The sequence below is a fragment of the Pteropus alecto genome, unplaced genomic scaffold, assembly GCF_000325575.1.
Source record: "Pteropus alecto unplaced genomic scaffold, ASM32557v1 scaffold78, whole genome shotgun sequence".
NCBI lineage: Eukaryota > Metazoa > Chordata > Mammalia > Chiroptera > Pteropodidae > Pteropus > Pteropus alecto.
The window spans coordinates 11515990-11524958 of NW_006443124.1; positions in this window are offsets into that span (position 1 = coordinate 11515990).

Sequence of the window (8969 nt, forward strand, 5' to 3'; positions counted from 1 at the left end):
GTGTTGTGGACTCTCTGGTAGATTGCTTGCCTCCATTTAGTTTGTTTGTTTATTTATTTATTTATTTTTCTGGAGTTTTCTCCTGTTGTTTCATTTGTGGCATTTTTTGTTTGTTTGTTTGTTTATCTTTCCATGTTTTTTTTTTTTTTTCAATGTATTAGGTAGATCTGCTATGTCTCCCAGTCTTGGCCAGGTGGCTTTATGTAGTAGATATCTTGTGTAGCTCAGTGGCACAGTCTCCCTGATTACTTGCCCCGGGAGCTCCGGATGTTTTTTGTGTAAGTTTTGTCTGTTTTCCTGTTGTAGCTAAGACTTTATCACTGTTAGCGCGTCAGTAGATGAGATTGACTCTTGGGCTGACTGGCTGTGGGGTTGGCCATGCCCACAGATAAGCTGCTGTGTGACCCCACGAAGTGAGATTTGCCCCAGCATTCTCGTGTATCTCTTGAGACCACTCTTTGGGTATGTCACTTATGGGGGTAGTCAGGTGTTCCTCTGTTGTGGTCTAATACCAATCTTCAGATGTGTTAGATCTGTGGCCCCTTGGGAGCGGTTCCTGTGTAGGCCAAGTTCAGCCTCTGCTTTTGATTGCTCTGGGCCACGTGATAGGAGCTACAGAGCAATTCATGGATGGCTGCTGCCTATGCTGAATCTGGAGGCAAGTGAGAGAGAGACCACAATGTGAGCTGAGGTTGGTTACCCCGAGTACTGGGCTGGGGACAGCTCAGCAAAGAGGACCAGTGCACCCCAAGGCCTGGGGCTGCCTGCCAGCTGCTTGTATGACTCCATAGCTAGAAGAGCCTTTCAGCGGTATGAGAATTGGGTGGGGCAGGGACCCAGGGAGTCACTGAGATAAAGTGAACAAATTTCATCTGGCCAATGCAAAGTCAGGTTACATGCCAGTGCTGCATCTGTGGCTTCCTTTGGATGTCTCACATCGTAGCAAAGCCAGCTGCTGGCCTTCTCAGGCCCTCAGACTCCTGTGATCTGCCCAAAAGATATTGCAGTTCAAGCTGGCACCAGTGGCTCGACACCAAAAGTCTCCCCTAAAATGTGTGGACTGTGCACAGACTACATGAGCTTAGGGCCGCTGCCTGCCAATAAATATGTGGCCCAGGGAAGCTGCAGGGTGGGGCTGGCTGCCTGGCAATGGGCCAAGGCAGGCAATTTGTGGACTAGGTGGGGCAGGGCCCCAGGGAGACACAGGGTGGAGTGAGCCAATCTCACCCAGCCAGTGCAGCTTCAGAATCGGCCCACAGGGGGAGGGTTCAACACAGGCAAAATGGTGCTCACCTGTAGACTGCCCCAAGAGGGGCTTGACAAAGGAGACCCATTTGCAGATTTTAGGATCTTTTCTGTTTGTGCATGGCTCTTCTTTTTTGTACTCTGTTTTGCAATTTATCATAGCTTTGGTATCCACAAATTCTGATCTACATCTCTTCAGTTTAAGATCACTGAGCTCTGTTTATGTTACTCATCCCTACAATGATGTCATGAATTTGTCTCCAGATAGAAAAATGAGAGTATCATAGGGCTCACCTTGTTTCTTTCCCTTTTCTCAGGGATCAGTCTTGCTCTGATTTTTGTCCAGTTTCTGAAAACAGTTGTTTGAATTGTTGTTCAGGGAAAGTCTTGTAGTGCTTGTTATTTATGGGCAGAAGCAGAAATCAGAGTATCATTTATTTTTATTTTCTAAGTCTAATGTAGTAAATTATTATGAATTCTTTTAAAAACTCTTTCTTGAGACAATCATTTTCCTGTTCCAAATAAAACTTATTCATTTTAAGTCTTACTTCAGGCATGCCAAAATTGAAAGTACTTTTGCCTCAGAACTTTAATTGTTCTAGTGTCCAGTGTTGCTTACAGGAAGACTGATACTAGAATAGAATACCTACTTTTTCTTTCTTGAAAGATCTTATCTTTATACTTTGGCAATAGATTTCACAATGATATTTTAAATATTGAGGAATTTTTTGTTTGTTTCTTTTTCCCAGGTTGGCACTTTGTGAGCCACAGATTCAATATAGAGAGTGTGTTTTTCTGTAGCTCTGGCAAATTGTGTTGTATTTCTGATCATTTCTTTTTCTCTATTTTCTCTCTTCTTCCTTTCTGAAAATTGGGTGGAAGATTTCCTGAATTAATTCTAATCTTTTTTCTGAGATTTTCATTTCTTAGCCGATTTTTTGTACTTCCTAGAACTGTCAGTTTTATTTTGAATTTTATATTTTGTCAGTCATATTTTGAATTTCTAAAACCTTTTTTATTTTTCTGGTCATTGCTCTTTTTACATAGCATTTTACATTTGTGTTTGGGGTATACTATTATCATATATATAAATATATTATCATATATATACACATATCACATTTTCTTTATCCATTCATCTATCAGTGGACACCTATATTGTTTCCATGTCTTGACCATTGTAAAAAATTCTGAAGTGAACATGAAGATGCAGATGTATTTTCAAGGTAGTGATTTTGTATCTTTGCATAAATGCACAAAAGTGGAATATATGGATTATATAGTTCTATTTTTAATTTTTTGAGGGATCTCCATACCATTTTCCATAGTGGCTGTACCATTTTACTTTCCATGAACAATTCACAGGGGTTCCCTTTTCTCCACATCTTTGCCAATACTTGTTACTTCTTGTTTTTTAGATAATAATCATTCTAACAGATGTGAGGTGATATCATTTTGATTTGCATTTCCTTGATGATTAATGATGTTGAGCAACTTTTCATGTAACTGTTGGCCATTTGTATGTCTTCTTTAGAAAAATGTCTATTCGGATTCTTTGCTCATATTTTAATTAGATTGTTTTTTTCTATTGAGTTTTATGAGTTCTTTATATAATTTGGATATTTAACTCCTTATCAGATACATGATTTCCAAATTTTTCTTTGTTGTATATTTTTGGCTTCTTCATCATAAATTCCATTCCCCATTCTGTATTCTTGGCTTCTTTGTAATAAATTACTGTATGTGCATAGGTTTATTATGCCCATTTATTTCCAGGCTCTCTGTTCGGTTCCATTGATCTATGTGTCTGTTTTCATGTTAATATCATACTATTTAATGACTATAGCTTTGTAATATAGTTTGAAATTAAAAGGCATGATGCCTTCAGCTTTCTTCTTTCTCAAGACTATTTTGCCTATATTCAGGGTATTTTGAGGTTCCATACAAATTTTAGGATTGTTTATTTTATTTATTTCACATTAAATGCCATTGGAATTTTGTTAGGGATTGCATTGAATCTGTAGATTGCTTTGAGTAGTATGGCCATTTTAACAGTATTAATTCTTCCAGTCCATGAGCATGGACTAGCTTTCAATTTATTTGTTTCTTCTTTAATTTTTTTCATCGATGTCTTATAGTTTTCGGTGTGGAGATCTTCCTCATACTTGGCTAAGTTAATTCCTAGGTATTTTATTCTTTTAGATAAAATTGAAAATTGAATTATTTTCTTAATCTCTCTCTTTGATAATTAGTTTTTAGTGTACAGAAATGCAGTTGATTTTTGTATATTGATTTTATATCCTGCAACTTTACTGAATTTATTTATTAGTTCTAATAGTTTTTTGGTGGAATCTTTAGGATTTTTTATATAAGGTCATGTCATCTGCAAATAGAGACAGTTTTACTTCTTCCTTTCCAGTTTGGATGCTTTTAAAGTCTTTTTCTTGCCTAATTGACCTGGCTAGGACTTCCAGTGCTATATTGAATAAAAGTAGTGAGAGTGGGCATCCTTTTCTTGTTCCTGGTCACAACAGAAGCTCTCAGTTTTTCACCATTGAGAATGATGTTAGCTATGGTCTTGTTATACATGGCCTTTATTATGTTGAGATATGTTTCCACTATACCCACATTGTTGAGAATTATTTCTTAATCATGAATGGATGTTGCATTTCGCCAAATGGCTTTTATGAATCTACTGAGATGATCCTACATTTTTATCCTTCATTTTGTTAATGTAGTGTATAATATTGATTGATTTGAGGTTGTTGAATCATCCTTGCATCAACATGCCACTTGATCATGGTGTATGATCCTTCCAATGTATTATTGAGTTTGGTTGGCCAAAAATTTGTTGGGCGTTTTGTATCTGTGTCCATCAGTGACGTTGGCCTGTGTTTTTCTTGTGTCTTTCTCTGGTGTTAGTGTCAGTGTAATTCTGAGCTCATAAAATGAGTTTGAAAGTGTTTCCTCCTCTTGTACTTTTTAGAAGAGTTTGAGAAGGATTGATATTAATTCTTCTTTAAATATTTGGTTGAATTTACCAGTGAAGATATCTGGTCTTAGGCTTTTGTTTGTTGAGAAATTTTTTATTACTGATTCAATCTCTTTAAAAGTAATTGATCTGTTCAGATTTTTTGTTTCTTCATGATTCAGCCTTGGTAGTTTGTATATTTCTAGTAACGTATCCATTTCTTCTAAACCTAGAAGAAATGTATTCTTATATAATTGTTCATAGTAGTCTCTCGTGATCCTTTGTATTTCTGTGGTATCAGTTGTAATGTCTCCTCTTTCATTTCTGATTTTATTTGTCTTCTTTTTTTGTATTGATGAATCTAACTAAAGTTTTGTCTGTTTTGTTTATCTTTTCAAGAAAACCCCAGCTCTTAGTTTCATTGATTTTTCTACAATTTTCTATTTAACTTATTTCCCCTCTGATCAATGTTACTTACTTTCATTAATTTTGGGCTTTGTTCGTTTTTTCCTACTCTTTTGTGATGCAATGTGAGGTTGTTTGGTTCTTGTTTTCTTAATGTAAGGGTCTATTGCTATGCACTTTCCTTTTAGAACTACTTTTGCTGCATACATAAGTTTGGTATCTTATATTTTTATTTTCATTTGTCTCAAGATATTTAACTTTTTAAAAATTTCTTCTTTGACCCATTGATTGTTCTGTAGCATGTTGTTTAGTCTCCACATACTTGTGACTTTTCCAGTTTTCTTTATGTAATTGATTTCTAATTTCATACTGTTGTGGTTGGAAAAGATACTTGATATGATTTCAGTCTGAAATTAATTAAGACTTGTTTTGTGTCCTAACATTTGTATACTTGTGCTATTGAGAAGAATGTGTATTCTACTGCTTTTGAGTGGAATGTTAAGTTTATCTGGTCTAATGTGTCTATTGGATTTTCTGTTTGGATGATCTATCCATTGATGAAAGTGGGATGTTGAAGATCCCTACTATTATTGTATTGCTATCTACTTCTCCATTTAGGTCTGTTAATATCTGCTTTATATATTTAGGTGCTCCTCTGTTGGGTGTATAAATATTTGTAAATGTTATATCTTAATTGATTGACACCTTTATCGGTTTATAATGACCTTTTTGTTTCTTATTACAGTCTTTCTATTAAAGTCTGTTTTGTCTGATATAAGCATAGCTATCTGAGCTTATATCAAACAAAATGGACTTTTTAGTTCACATTTGCATTGAATATCCTTTTATCTCATCACTTTAGTTTGTGTGTGTTTTTAAAGTTGGAGTAACTGTTGTAGGCAGCATATTGCTGTGTCTTGCTTTTGAATTTATTCCTCCACTTTACAACTCTTAACTGGAGAATTTAGTCCATTTACATTTAAATTAATTATTGATAAGTACGAACTTATGGCAATTTTGTTAATTGTTTTCTGTTTTTTTTTTTTAATTCCTTTGTTCCTTTCTTCTGTTTCTCTTTTCTCTTTTGTTTCGATGGTTTTCTATGATTATTTGCTTAGACTTCTTTCTGTTAATCTTTTGTATATCTACTATAGGTTTTTGTTTTGTGGTTATCATGAGGCTTACATAAAACATATTTTTAACAGTCTTTTAAGTTGATAACAATTTAAGTTCAAATACATTTTAAAGCTATATATCTTTTACTTCCCCCCCCATATTTTATATTTTTGATGGCACAAATTAATTTTTTTACCTGGTGTATCCATTAACAAGTTATTGTAGTTATAGTTGTTTTTACTACTTTTGTCTTTCAACCTTATACTAGATTTATAAATGATTAACCCACCATCATAGATTATTTGAATTTATATATTTGTTTTTACCAAAAAGATTTATACTTTCATATTTTTTTTCTTTTACTAATTGGTGCCCTTTCATTTTAGTTTAAAGAATTCCCTTTAACATTTCTTATAAAGCCTGGTCTAGTGAGTGGTGAATTCCTTCAGCTTTTGCTTGTGTGAAAAGTCTTTATCTCTCAATTCTAAAATACAACTTTGCCAGGTAGAGTATTCTTGGTTGGAATTTTTTCTGTCAGCACTTTGAATATAGCGTGCCACTCCCTTCTATGGTATGGACTTATGGCAATTTTCTATAAAGTTTTGATGACAGATATGCTGATAATCTTAATGGGAGTTCCCTTATACATAACTAGTTGCTTTTCTTTTGCTAATTTTAAGATTCTTTCTATTTAACTTTTGACATTTTAATTATAATGTGTTTTGGTGTGAGTCTCTTTGAGTTCATCTTATTTGGAACTTTTTGGGCTTCTTGGATCTGGATATCTGTTTCCTTCCTCAGCTTTGGGAAGTTTTCAACGATATTTCTTCATATAATTTTTCTGTCCCTTTTTCTTTCTCCTTCTAGGACCTTTATACTACAAATATTGGTCTACTCGAGGTACTTGTCCTATAGTCCATTAAGCTATCTTTACTCTGTTTCACTCTTTTTTCTATTCACTATTCTGATTGGTTGAATTCCACTATCCTATCTTTAAGTCCAGTGACCCTTTCTTCTGCTTCATTTAATCAACTGTTGAACCCTTGTATTGAATTTTTCAGTTCAGCTATTATGTTCTTCAGCTCTATGATTTCTATTTGGTACTTTGCTGAAATTCTTACTTTGGTCATGCATTGTTCTCCTGACCTCAGTGAACATCTCTATGACCATTATTTTAAACTGTTTATCAGTTAAACCACTTATCTCCATTTTTAAAGGTCTTTTTATGAGGTTTTATCTTTTTCATTTGAAATATATTCCTCTTTTTCTTCATTTTCCTTGACTCTCTGTGTTGGTTTCTGTGAATTGGATAAAACAACCATGTCTTTCAGTCTTGAAGGAGTAATCTTGTATAGGAGATGAACCTTATTGTTAAACTCAGTAAAATTTTAATATCAAAGGAAAGAATCATTCTGCTGGACAGAATCTTAGAAAGCCCTTATGAAATCAGATGGTCTTGTTTATAAACATCCACACACATGCTGGAATAGTGAGCAAAATGCAAGAAAACTACCTTGGCAGGAACGAATGCTTAAAGGGTAACCCACAGCCCTCTTGAGCTGTTGTCTCTCAAACCTTTGCGATTGTCCAAGTAACCTTATATGTCTTCAGTGGCTTCTAGTAGTTGAGGGTATGCCAAGACTTGTTAGTGTTTCAAAGGGAAGGATCTCAGTCAGCACCTAAATGCAGACTAATTGTAAGCTGGACCTTCATGCAGCTGCTTTTAAAGTATGTAAATATTTCTCTTTCAGATGAAAACTGTGAGATGAGCATGTCTGTCTGCTCCTTCTGCACTGAGCCCTGGGGCGATAGGCAGTTAAGAATTGTCCCATTTTTTTGCTACTGTCCCATTTTTTGCTACTGTCCCATTGAATCCATGAACACAAGCCCCACTCCTCACCAGAGCCAGGCTTTTAAGGGGCATCCCCTGGCTGCAACCACAAAATCCAGGATGCCAGAGGTATGCACAAGCTCTTTCTGGGAGAGACTGGTAACTTGGAGAAAGACAGAGGAAGAGTACAACAATAATGCCTGATGACCTCCCCAGTCTCTGTCAAGTATTGCTTTCAGCTCCTTAATATGCGTTAAGTGAGAAGGTTGCCCCTTGGGCTGCAGCTAGCAAATAGGCCTTTTTCACCAAAAGACTGGTTTCAGTATGTTGCCTCTGCTAGGTACCAGGAGGTTAGCCAGGGTGAGTCTATGTGAGGCCTTTTAAGAACTGTTTAATTCAGATCCAAAATTAATATTCAGAAATCAGTTGGGTTTTTTATACACCAATAACGAACTATTAGAAAGAGAAATGAAGAAAATAAACCCATTTACAATTGTATCAAAAACAATAAAATATTTAGGAATACATTTAACCAAGGAGAGAAAAGACCTGTACTCATAAAATTATATGACATTGAAGAAAGAAATTGAAGAAGATATAAATAAATGGAAGCATTATTGTGCTCATGGGTAGGAAGAATTAACATTGTTAAAATGTTCATACTATCCAAAGCAATCTATAGATTCAGTGCAATCTCTATCAAAATACCAATGGTGGATTCTGGGAAAACATGGTGGAGTGAGAGATCCTCAGATCTCTCCCCTTGAAACAATAATAAGCTGAACATCTAAAACTCAACAAAAAACACACAAACTGCACACTAGCACGTCTGAGCGTGGGATCTGCGCATAAGAGCTACTGTAGGTCAGAACCCCAGGTGTTGGGCGGTGGACTGGGACAAATAAAGAACCTGCCTCTGGCAGCCGCAGGAGCTCCTTGCAGGAGGGAGGGGCAGGGGTGAAGGTTGCAGCAACATCCCTGATCATTATTTTTCATTCTTCGGTTTCTCTCTTCTTCCTTCTGATTTATTTCTAGATTTCTGTCTTCAATATCACTGATCTTTTCCTCCATTTGGTCAACTCTATTTCTCAAGCTTTCTATTTCATTTTTCAATTCTTGCAGTGTGTGTGTGTGTGTGTGTGTGTGTGTGTGTGTGTTTATCTCAAGATGTTCTATTTGGTTCTTTTTGAGGGTTTCGAGATAATCTCCTTGCTCTGCTCATCTAGCTGTTTTTGCAATTTCTGAAATTGTTGATATGACTCGTTTCAGAACTCACTGAGTTTTTTCAGAAGTATCATTCTGAATTCTCTGTCACTTAAGTTGTATATTTCTATATCTGTAAGCTTATTTTCTGGAGACTTTTCTCTTTCTTTCTTAGATGCTTTGTTACCTTGGTTGTTC